Genomic DNA, 13,401 nt, shown 5'->3' on the forward strand with positions numbered 1-13,401 from the left:
CCCGTTTGGCTAACGACCCTCCACCGATCAAGCAAGCGGTGGGTGTGAGTGTACACCCATTAAGCACCATTTTATAGGCAGCAACCTTATACCCACCTTATAGACCGGTTTCGTGAATGAGGCCTACTAACGGTAAGACTAGCATTTTAATTATACATATATATATCTATTAATCTTGTAATATTATATTAGTATAGGGTTGAATTTTAAACTTGTAAAATTCTAGGGTTTGAAATTTAAATAGTCTAAATTACACTTTTAATCACAAAACATAAATTTCAAATCTTGAGGGCAAGTTTTAAACTTTTCAAAACATAGAGGATCAAATAACAAATAATCTAAATTAACAATTAATCACATAATTATCCATATTTGATTTATTTAATGATTTCTTGCAAAACAATTTACCAATTTAATTAAAATAATTAATCAATTATCACATAAGGAAATAAATATTTTATTAATTGATAAATATCTTTAATTAGATCAAGAATATAGTCATATATATATATATATATATATATATATATATATATATATATATATATATATATATCATAAAATCGGATTTATATTGATCTAATATGATTAAGGCAAGTATCTCAAAGATAAACAACAAGAAATCCCAAAGATTGCTCTTTCTGACGCTTGGACTCGCCGAGTCCATCAGACAGAAACATAAAATTCGAATTGTGAAGGCATCAAACAAGCAATCAATGCATCAATTCAATAGAAACCAATCTAGGCTCTGATACCACTGATGGGTTTTAGCCATATGAACATTCCTATGTGCACATGCAACCCTAATGCTTGGATCTAGGTTTCTCTAATTGAACATACACTGAATCCAAGACTTCTAATGGCTAATAGACTATAATAACAATATGAAATCAGAGATTAGAAGTTTACCTTGAATCACTTGCTTGATCTTCTTGTCCTTGAGGCTTTAGAGTCACAATTGTCACTCCTCTAATGGCTTACAAACACCAACTAGCAAGAAGATGATTTAGGAGAGAGGAGAGGGGATCAAATCGGCCAGGGTTTCTTCTCAAAGCACAAGTGTCGATTTCTCTTGACCCCTAGGGTCTATTTATACTAGTTAGGCTCCTAGGGTTTCACCCTTAAACCCTAATTGGATAACTTAGGCCCTAATCAATCCTAATCCCTTCATGATAAGCCTTTGGACGATTTTAAGGTCTATCCAAAGTCCTTAAAACCGGCCACCCTTTATCCATAAGGGATTTATAGCCCAAACTATAACTATCATACATTTGACAGTTTATGCCCCTTTATTCAATTAATCTCTTTAAGTCACCAAATTAATTCCTAATTAATTTATGACTTATATTAATCAAATAATAATATTATTATTCATTATATTATTCTTATAATATATTAATAATATTCCTTCTCTCATTTTAAATCATCTTGTCAAGTTGCTATGGTGAAGGCAACCCAAAAGGACCATGCACAACCGGGTCAAATACTTGTCAACTATAGTTGTAGCCTTAGACACTATTCCAACAAAAGTCCCCAGTCACGGTCAACAGTCCATGTTGACCCTTACGCGCCGAGTACCCTCGGCTACTTGCCGAGTTCCTTGAAGTACTTGTCCACTCTCCGAGTCACCGGAGTGCCTCGTCGAGTTCCTTTGGTTTACGATCGAACTCTAAGGCCACTCGTCGAGTTTCCTTCTTGCAACTCGACGGTTACACACGCATACATAAATTGGGGAAACTTCACCCGACTCGCCGAGTTATTCATACAACTCGTCGAGCTTATGGCAATCTTCAACGGACTCGCTGAGTTGTTCTTCCAACTCATCAAGTTCATTCCTATCTTCATATGACTCACCGAGTCAACCATGCGACTCGTCGAGTCCCTTCAGTCCTTTTTTCCATACAGACTCATTTGAGCCATGCAACGGCTCCAAACTACAGATCCAAGCTTCTAAGGCATGATTTTCACGTAAAGTTGCAAACTTTACGTGCATGCATAGCTAAAAAGGCTCTTAATGTCAAATCCAAGCTCACAATGGGGTTTCATACTCAAAGGAAGCTTCATACATGGCCAAACTCAGAGCTTTATGACTCTAAGATCCAAGAAGGGTCCAGATCTGAAGTTACAACTTCAGATCTAGCTCATATCCTACAATATCATCACGATCAACCCATAAAAACCCTAGATCTCAACCAACTGAGGTCTAGAAGGAAAATGAGGTAAAAGTGGCGACTTGATACCTCCAAATGATGCTAACTAAGGTAGATTTCTAACTCCCACACCTTCCTTACTCTTGGTCTCTTGCCCTCCAAGCTCTTCCTTCCCAAAAACCTTCTTTTCAAAGCTCAAGACACACAAGAAGGAAGCTCCACACGAATTAGGGTTTCTATGAGCTCTCAATGACTGCAAAGAGGCCTAAGGAGGCTTAAGCCTTTTTAAATAGGGTGCAAAACCCTGGGATTTAGGGTTTCATCTGCCAGCTCCTACTCGTCGAGTCCTTTCATGGACTCGGCGAGTAGGTCACTAAACACGCGATCCCACCCCGCTGTTACTCGACGAGTAGGGCAGCCAACTCATCGAGTAGGACTTAAAACCAAAAAAATTCTTATTTAAATCAATACTTGCGAATCGGGGCGTTACATTAGCGGGTCGAAGGCACCAAGGTCGGCCCATGTTTATATAATGTTGTTAGTATGCTAGATGTGTTTGTAACTCTTGCATGTGTTTGTGTGTATATGTCATCCGGGCTAAGGCCCGATGTCGGTCGGGGCCTGATAGATATATGTATGTTATGTATCTCTGTGATTATTGCATGTGTATGTGATTATTTTGATTTATGTTATGGTATGTTGGGCGGGGCTTGTTTTACTGAGCTTAGCATGGGTCGATTTTGTTTTCAGCAGCGAGGGCCAGACTCTATATTCATCAGGGTTGTTTGGGATTCATTGCCTATTTATTGATACCCGGGATAAGGGCAAAGGCAACTGTGGACGATGTACCAATTATACGAGAGTATCTGGATGTGTTTCCGGAGGATTTACTTGGGGTGCCTCCGGATTGGCAAGTTGAATTCAGGATTGATCTGGTTCCAGGTGAGCTCCGATAGCCAAAGCACCGTATCGGTTGGCTCCTCCCGAGATGCAGGAGTTGTCTACATAGCTGCATGAGCTGTTGAATAAAGGATTCATTTGACCGAGTAGTTCATCTTGGGGAGCACCGCTCTTGTTTGTAAAGTAGAAGGATGGGTATTATTATATGTGCATTGAATACCGGGAGCTGAGTAAGCTAACGGTGAAGAACTGTTATCCACTCCCAAGGATTGATGATTTGTTCGACCAGCTTCAGGATGCATCTTGGTTCTCCAAGATTAATTTGCGTTCGGATTATCATCAGATGAGGATTTGAGAGGAGGATGTTCAGAATACGGCCTTCCAGACTCTCCATGGTCATTACGGGTTCGTGGTGATGCCTTTTGGGCTCACCAATGCTCCAACTGCGTTCATGGACCTCATGAACCGCGTATGCATGTACATGCTGGATCGGTCTGTGATTGTATTCATTGATGATATCCTGGTCTATTCCATGACCTAGGAGCAGCATGAAGAGCACTTGAGGGAGGTGCTGGAGACTTTGAGGAGGGAGATACTTTTTGCGAAGTTCTCCAAGTGTGAGTTTTAGTTGTGCGGGGTGCAATTTCTAGGGCACCTTGTCAACCAGAACGGTATTTTGGTTAATCTAGCCAAGGTCAAGGTCGTGATGAGGTGGAAGGTTCCAAGGACTCCATCTCAGATTCAGAGTTTACTTGGTTTAGCAGGTTACTATCGGAGATTCATCCATGATTTCTCCAAGATAGTTGTTCCTTTGACTCGGTTGACGAAGAAGGTCACATATCGTTGGGGGCCTAAGCAGCAGGAAATTTTTGAGACCCTGAGGCAGAGATTATGCGAGGCGCCGATTTTGACCGTGCCAGAAGTTGTTAAGGATTTTTTGGTTTATTGGGTTTGGGGGCAATTTTGATGGAGAGGGGTTGTGTGATTGCCAATGCTTGAGGCAGCACCAAAAGGGGTCAGAATGGATATGCGAGCATGAGGAGGAGATGAGAGAGCATTACCCATAGTTGTTTGCAGATGTAGATTTTGAGGGGGAAATCTGATTCACGTGGGGGAGAATTGTAATGTTCGAGATGTCAGGTAAAAGTTAATTAAATAAAATTCCTCTTATAAACCCATGGACTCGAGTACGCTGGGCGTACTCCAAGGAATTGCATGAATTGGGATGTCCCCCCTGGTATGTTGGGCGTACCCATGCATATGCAGGGTGTACGTCGGTCAGGGGAAAACCCTAATCTTTAGGATTTGCACCCTATTTAAACACCTTAAATCCCCCAAATCCTTCACCTTAAAAGCCTCCATTTCCTCTTGAGTTATACCTCGAAACCCTAATCCATTTTCCAAAGAGACTAACCTAGTGTGTGTGTGTGTGTGTATTTTTATGTGTGTGGTGCATATTGAAAGAGAAAAGACTTATAGAGAAGCATTATATAAGATGGAGCTTGTAGATCCATAGATTATTCACCCTTTCTAGCTTATTAGAGGTATAAAGCTCCTACCTTGACGACTCCATGTGTTAGTTTTAGTTTAGGGCTTTCTTTTATCATATGATGGTCCCTCGAGTCATCCTTGTGAGTATGAGCTACTCCAGGAGCTTAGAATGTTAGATTTCATCATTTTTGACGATGTTAGTACCTAAAAATATCATCTTGATGGATCATGATGAACCATGCAAAGGTTGGTGTCCATTCTTTGAGGATAAAGTGTTTAAGTTGGCTTTAGAACCTTAGGAGACTTGCAAAAGCATAAAGTTTGCAACGCTATGGATTAATACGTTTTAATGAGCTTAGATCTGAAGTTGGACATTAGGTCTTAGTGGATTAAGACCTTAAAAGTAAACTATGGCCAACTGGTGCGTACGTAGGTGTACTCTAAGTGTACGCACCTGGGGTCCCGACCTTATGAAGCACTCGAGTACGTCGGGCGTACTAATGTTATGCTTAGCGTACTCGCCAGAGGGGTTTATGGCTTTAGGTTTCGGACCACCTTGGGCTTAAGGGATTTGGGCCCTTGTTGGGCCACAAATATTTCTGAGCTGGGACTTATGGATTTAGCATATATGGGGCTTGGAGTGTCTTTAGGTCTTTGGGCTATTTGGAATTGGGCCTTAGTATGTTAGGCCTAATAAGGGAAATGTAAAGAAGCTTTTTCACCCTTGAAGCCGGGACTTAGGATTTGGACTCTTGGAGTTGGGTTAATGACCTAATTGCTAATTAGGGATTCTATTATTTGTGATTTAGTGAGAAGACTTTGCAATTCAACATCCCGGGTGTGATTTTTTTTACTTTCAAACTGAGGTGTATTTCCTCCACTGTACTCGTGGGTCGAAGGCACCAATGTCAGCCCACTAGATTATGTTAGTAGGATGATAGTTGTCTTTGTGACAATTTCATGTTATGTTTGTTTATGCCTGTTGTCTTTGTGACTTTCGTTGATATGATTGTATGCTTAGATGTAGGGGTGAAATAGACCCAGTACCTGTTGAAAGATACCGAAGGGGGTGAAATATACCCAGTAGCGGTTAAAAGATACTGAAGGGGGTGAGATAGACCTAGGTGCGGTTGAAATATACCGAAGGGGGTGAAATAAACCTAATACCGGTTGAAAGATACCGAAGGGGGTAAGATAGACCCAACTATGCTTTGACTGTTATGTATGTATGGTATGGGGTATTTTGGGGAGTTCCCTAAGTTTTGTGCTTACGGTTTCAGTTTATATTTTAGGTACTTCCAGCTTGAAGGGGAAGGGTCCGACTTGATCGCACCGCATCCACCCATGTTTTCTGCATTATGTAATTTTAGGATTTTTTTTTACTCTGATGTTATTTCATTGTGATACATTTTCTGTTGTTTGACATGACTATTGGATGTTTTGAAAAGAATTTTCAAAAAATGGACTTTTTGTCTGAAATTTTTGGGATGTTACAAGGAAACCCTAAAATTACGTACTTTTGCCAGAACAGTTGTCATGTCATTGCCAACCTATTGCCACACTATGGCACTCATTAAAACACGTGTTCCAAATAATCCATGCCATGTCGTGGTCATCCTTGCACCACGTCATGACACATAGTTTTTCCTAAAACCCCATCTTTGGTCCTTGATAAATAATAAGCTTAACCAAACTGGAACACATGTGTCACATAAATGCATAGGAACATTCGAGGGGTTTTCGAGGTATTGTATCTTAAACGTGTTTTTTTCTCATTTGCGAGAATTTCCCTTGGAAATACGTAGGAACTTCCAAGGATTTTTTCCTAAAAATATTTTGTAGGAGCATTTGTCTTCTTCTAGTAGTGAACACTACCCTTAAAGGATAATTACACATACCATTAAGTCGGGTTGATGACTAAGATCCTTTAATGATCTCCTTGAATTATTGATGAGGAACCAACTACATGACTCACCTACTCGTCTATGAATCATTGGGAACCTAGAAAGATGGTGAAATTCCAGTCACATATTCTTTAATTTGAAATTATATAACTTATTTTAGTTCCTTAGGGTGATTTTATTAAGATTATAGGTTTTTATTACATGGAATAAAAATAGTTAAGGATCGATGTATAAGTTATTTTTAGGATAAATATTAATGTATAAGTTATTTTACACTTAATTTAGTGCATCGATTAAGAATATTTTCATTTAATATTGTAATGATTTTGCATGTTACTAGTCTCGTATACAAGAACACTAGATTAATTTTTGATATATTGAAATATTATAATAAACGTTCATCATGTGTTGGGTTCTTCTTATTTGTCATGTTATGAAAACCGGACCAGACCGGCCGGTTCAACCAGGAACTTGTCTCGCACCCGGTTCTTAAAGGTAACAAAACCAGTATTCATGTGAACCGGTAAAAACCGTTCAGGTTGAACGGGTCAAAAGTAAATGAAAGTGGTCTAAAACACGAAGACAAAAATTGTTTCCCGTTTGCGCGTTGCCCGTCCTCGAGTGACACGATATAAAAATCCAATCTTTAGATAAAGCTTCCTCCTCATCTTTGTTCCAAGCCGTTCCTCGTTTTTTTGTAGATTTTCATTTTGATTGCCTTCTTCTAGATGTTTGTGTTTCTTGGACCCGTTCGTCTTCGTCGTTGTCGAGGTTTATAGGTTGAGATTGAGATATGGTACTTGAGATGGTTGTGTTTGGAATTGTTGAGGTTGAGAAGTTTGTGGTTGAAAATTTTGAGGTTGCGAAGCTTAAGGTTAAAATTGTTGAAAAGCTTTGAATTGGGGTTGATTGAATTGTTGTGGTCTTTGTTGTTGGAAGTAGTTTGGTTGATATGGAATGTTGGTAAATAGAGGTTGTTGTTGGATTGGAGATGTTAACATTTGCATGTAGTTAAGATGTTAATATTGATCATTTGGAGTGTTTTGGGTTATGGAGGTGTTTGGAGTGGTTGGGGTATTTTGATTTGAATCCATACTTTCATAAAAAGATAAGAAAATATAGAGAGATTTGAGTGGTTTTGAAGTGTGAAATGGTTATAAAAGTGTTGGTATTTAATAATGTAAGTGTTTGTACTAAATATGAAAAGTAATTTTTTATATACATAAAATGCATTCAACGGTGGTATTTTTGACTATTTGAGATAAATGGATTTCATTGGTTGTGATAACCTGTGATAGCAGTAAATCCGCATCACATTTACGCCATTGTGGGGCAGTGTTCACGCGTGAACATCCCTTCCACGTCGTCCATTACGCGTAAAAAGCTATCCCATACCCTATGGCCTGAGCACATACAACCATTCAATTTATCTCTCCAAAAATCAAAACAGAAAAAATAACGGTAAAGTTAAATTTATTATTCCACAAACTGAGATATGAGATACATATTGCATACCAGCTTCTATGTGGATACTTAGAAACATGATGTGATAGTTGAGTATATGTTCTTAGCATACATATATCCGTGAGGATTTATTAAGAAATATTAAAAATTCATAAACGAAACAAAGCATATATTGTAGTCTCACACAAGATATATCACCTTTTTCCAGAATATTTGGCTCATATATTCACTTCACTTAGTTTGGTTAACCTCACTTTTAACCCATGCTTCATCTGAAGTACTATTGAAGCACTTGGACACACGATGTGACCTTCTACCAACTCAATGTGATAATGATAAATGATCGTAGAAGCTACTATCTTTAGATGAGTGAAACTCATGTCCTTACCAATACAAGTTCTTGGCCCACTATTAAATGCCGAGAACTTGTTAGAAGCTTCATGTTTGATTCCTCCTTCCTTTGAAATCCATCTTTCAGGCTTAAATTCCATGCAGTCCTCACCCCATATCGTTTTCATCCTTCCCATGCCATAGAAATATAGCACAATCTTGGTATTTTGATTAACGTGGTGGCCACTTGGAAGTATATCTGGCTGTAATGGAGTTTTGTGGTTAAAAGGAACAGGAGGGTAAAGCCTCAGGGCTTCGCATAGAGCCCCATGAAGATAAACCAGTTTGCCTAACTCTTTGGAATTCCAGTTCTTCTGATCTTTTACTTTCACCTGCAGAAACGTGTGAATCTCCTCTCGGATCTTGTCCTCTGCGATGGGATTTTTTGCAATGAGATAGAAAAACCATGAGAGAGTTGTGCTAGTTGTATCTCTCCCAGCACCAATTAGGTTCATTATGGTTTCTTTTAAAAACTTGTTGGGGTCTCCACTACTTCCACTTTGGTGTTTGAATTCTCTAATCAATGATGCTAATCCAAAATGTTCCCTTCCATGTTCACTTTCTATATCAATACTACTGGACTCGTGTTGTATTCTAGCTAAGCACTTGCACACGAAGTGATCAAAAGCATTAAATGCATCACTTAACTTCTTCTCATTCCCCATTCTAAGTAGTTGTTGCAATTTCCAAAATATTGGGGGCGTAAAATGCCTATACAATATACTTTCTTCAATGTCCGATAACGACTTCTCATAAGGAAGGAAAGGGAAATCAAGAGACAAGCTTTTTGGGTCAAAGGCTAAGAGCAACGTGCATATAGTGTCAAAAGTGAACCTTTGGAATATATCCTGCAAATCCGTCTCCTTGCCTGGTTTGCAAATAGATTCTAACACCGGTAAAAGCCCTCTTTCCACCTTATTCCAAACAATCACTTCGAAAACACTTAAAAAATTGGGTTGCCTAAAGAGGGACATGATGGCTTTGCGTTGGATCTCCCATAAATGCCCATCAACATTAAAGATTCCATCTCCGAGGATATCAAATATTTTACGAAATTTTGGGCCTTTTGGATAATTAGAGAAGTTCTTGTTCAAAACATGGTGGATATCTAATGGGTCTGTGGTAATAAGCATATCCATGTTAGCGAACCAAGGTCCTCTAAACATGAAAGTACCACCACTACGATTTAGAATCCTAGTGAGTAAATCATGGAGTCGATGCAACTTTGTGAGGGTTTTAGAAAACGCACCAAGAGGCATCCAATTTCTATCCAGAAGGGTTTTGAGGTTTTGAGGTTTGTAATGAAAAACTAAAAAACAAAGGAAAATGAGAATGACCAAAGATTCAAGGAAAACCATAGTGAAGAAATGCAAAGATATATAGATGAACTTGGGTGGTACAAGAACGAGGTTAAGCAATATAGTGGTATATGGTATATATATAAAAAAAAAAGCTCCCTGCGACAACTCCCTGCACCATTAATTTTGAATAACTACTGAACAACTAGAAACATATCTAAAACTACAATAAATATGGGAATCTAAAACTACAATAAATATGTGAATTTAATGTATGTTTTTCTATTTTATTCATAGAAACGTGTGTAAAAAGAATTATCTTTGGTATTTATAAAGAATCTAAAATAGTCTACACTTATAAGACTATCACTATGTTTCAGGCAAGTAAACTAGTTTAACATTTGGTGTAATGTTTGATGAGACCATTAGAGGGGCTAGGATCCAATGTGGATTATATTGTATCAATGCCTAACAAGATTTTAACTATTGGATCAATATAAAATAAAATAATTAATCTTGTAAGAATATTGTTAATGAAATATACATTTATTAATAATTAAAAATAACACTTATAACCAAACAATTTATTAAAAGATAAAAAAGAAAGACATATTTTAGGGAACTCATTCAAATCCATAAATAAAAAATTATTGATAAAAAATAATCCCTACTTTTACAAAAATATATTAAAAATACAATCATTCAAAGAATACATATATTTTTTTAAGAACACATTGAACGAATACAACCTTTTTTGAAAGAGTGAAATTTTTTCATACAGAAAAATACAAAAAACATTCTTTAGAACTAAAAGACATCAAAAAAATAAGGTTTTTAATTATCTATGAATGTGATATTATTTCGTAATTTTATGATCTTTGTTCTTTCTTTTTTGATAAATTCTTGTAAGAATCACACGTAGTGTAGTCGGTTGATGGTCAATCGTTGGTGGTGGCGATGGCAGGTCATGTTGATAATGATGTCGATAAACACACGATTCTTAAAAGAATATGAATAAAAAACATTTTTGAAAGATTAACCGATATATTTAAAATGTTTTGCAAACCCTTATAAACATACATTATATATAAAATGTCACAAACAAACAAACAAAATTATAGATACAACTATGTCAAATCTTTATTTTTTGTAAATAAAATAGGAAAATATTATTGGGTCATAAAATTTATACTTCATAAATGAATTGTCATTAAATATATAATAAAAATAGCATGAAAATAACACATATTTAAAACTAAGATATATTTAACGAGACAAAATGAAATATGTTTAAAGAATTAACGGTTAAGGATGTACTAAGCATAAAAATATATTGATCAATTAATATATATTTAATGGTCAATACAAATAAACAAATAAAGTGTATGCAATCAATGGTTTTAAGTGGTACATAACAAAACAAATAATAATAAACTATAAATAAAGATCACCATCACTCATCATTTTCTTCACGCGGCCAAACCCATTTTCTCTTTCATTTGAAATCCATCTACTTCAACTGAACCAATCGAGACACCTGCAGCGCAACCTTCGGTAATCTCCTATCGCCGATAGACACTGACGACTACAATTTAATTTCCTTTCGCATCACAGCTAAAACCTGTTCTTCGTTAGAATACGATGCACATAGTTTAACCATTAGAGATGCTCTAATCTAAAAGCTAACATATAAGTTGGTTTGCATGACCTAAATGATTGTATAGCGGTTTTTCCTTGTATGCTTGTGAAGGGTTGTATACAAGGGTTATTAATATTGTTTTTGTTAACGATTTATTATACATCTATCCAAATAGTATGATAATCAAATGCAGACTCTACTCTAAATAGAGTATGTACAAATGCTTCTGTTAACCATATTCTATTTCCTTACCGAAAGTCCCAACATGATTTGTTGAAACCATATGATATGTGTGTAAGAGAACAGAGGGTCCTATAAAAGAATACGGAAACCATTAAATATGTATCATATATAATTATATATAGTTTCGTATTTGTCAGTTGTCACTTTTTAGTTTATAGCGGTATACTATCTTTTATGGCAAAATGTCAACACGTGCTACTGTAGTTATGGCGACGTGTTTTAGATTGGTTTTATTTATGACCTTATGCATGGTACTCAAAGTTGCTCTTACAAATATAGTATGAAAGGAAAGATCAATATGAAAGACGAGGACATGATTTATTTTGACCGAAAGAAAAAATCTAGATAAATTTATTAGAATAGCCAAAAAAATTAATGACTTATCTAAAAATAACCAAAAATAAGTATTTATCTCAAAATAGCCAATGAAACCATAGATGAGTTGCGGTTTTATCAACTCGCCTATGATTTCATATTTGTCTCGGTAACTCATAGTGATTTTATCAAATGGATTGTGGATCCGCGGCCCGTCGGCAGTTATGTGGCCCACTAACCCATTATATATACCGTAAAAAAAACATTTCTAGCTCATTTTCAAGAATCAAAGCTACCAAATTTATCTCTATGAAGGCTCCAATTAATTAACAACCAGGTAACTACTCTTATACATAAATTTTTTGTTTGTTTTTGATCCTATACGTTGAAATCTAGTAGTATTTAGTATGTTTGTTGCATAAAAATCAAAATAGAAAGGAACAAAACCAGATATGACTATGCCATCTACAATGGTAAAAGTTTTAATGCACACCATGTGCATTAATGATTCGTTAAATCGGAGATGACATAGCCATCTACGGTTTCGTTCATTTTTTCGATCTTGTATAGATTTTTTGGGTTTCATTCTTATATAGTATCACCTAATCATCTAGTAATTTTGTTTTTTGCTAGTTGTCTAGGAAAAAAATGAATGAAGCACATATGGCATGGTCATTTGCGAATATACAAGTCGTCAATGCACAAAATGTGCATTACGAACTTGTACATTCGCAGCTTGCCATGCCCTCTGCGATTTCGTTCATATTTTTTTTATGTTCAAAGAAGGGAAAATCACATATGATGTGAGAGGGAACCAAAGATGGTCATATGCCATCCACAATTGTGTATACTTGAAAATGGGGAAAATGATGAAACTGCAAACAAGTTGAAGAAACCACATATGTGAGTGTTTGCCTCATTTGCAATTTTGTTGGCTATTATTGGATAAGTGCTAGTTTTTTGCTATTTTAGGTTAATGCATTAAGAATTTTGGTTATTTTAGTAAATTTCTTAAAATTTTATTGTTAAAGCTAAGCACTAGAAAAAAAAACCTACAAAGAAGGATCATAAGAGCATCCATAGACATCGATCTTATACATAGATTTTTTATTTAGAAGCATTAGTTTTTAATTAAGTTGATCAAACATAAACTTATCAACTTAAACCCATTTCAACCATCGACCATTTTGAAAAAAAAAATATCTTTAATTAACTAATATATTCTCATCTATATGGAATATATTATATACCCCTACATCAAAATTTGTTATTTTTATTCGAATGTCAATTTTTCAAAAATGAAATATTACACTACCAAAAACAAAAATATAACTTTTTTCGCTCTTTCCCGAAGGACTAAAGATGATAAGTTTTGTAATGCTTGGGTTGCCAGGTATTCCCTTAATCAAATAATAATAATAATAATAATAATAATAATAATAATAATAATATGAGAAGGGGGACGTACGATGGGCGCACATACTGTACGCACGGCGTACCTTGGTGAGGCGCGAATCAGGGAAGCCCCTGCGTACGTTGGGCGTACCCATGCGTTTGTTGAGCGTAAGCTGGCCAAATGCGAACCCTAAATTTTAGGGTTTGCACCT

At 36.3% G+C, this 13,401-nt stretch overlaps 1 pseudogene; it reads right to left on the reverse strand.

Moving 5' to 3' along the window:
• Positions 1–7,960: 7,960 nt before the first annotated feature.
• Positions 7,961–9,687, reverse strand: LOC145069204 (alkane hydroxylase MAH1 pseudogene; annotated as a pseudogene).
• Positions 9,688–13,401: the final 3,714 nt, after the last annotated feature.

The sequence above is a fragment of the Lactuca serriola genome, chromosome 8 (assembly GCF_051521515.1).
Source record: "Lactuca serriola cultivar US96UC23 chromosome 8, Lser_US96UC23_V15, whole genome shotgun sequence".
Classification (NCBI taxonomy): Eukaryota; Viridiplantae; Streptophyta; class Magnoliopsida; order Asterales; family Asteraceae; genus Lactuca; species Lactuca serriola.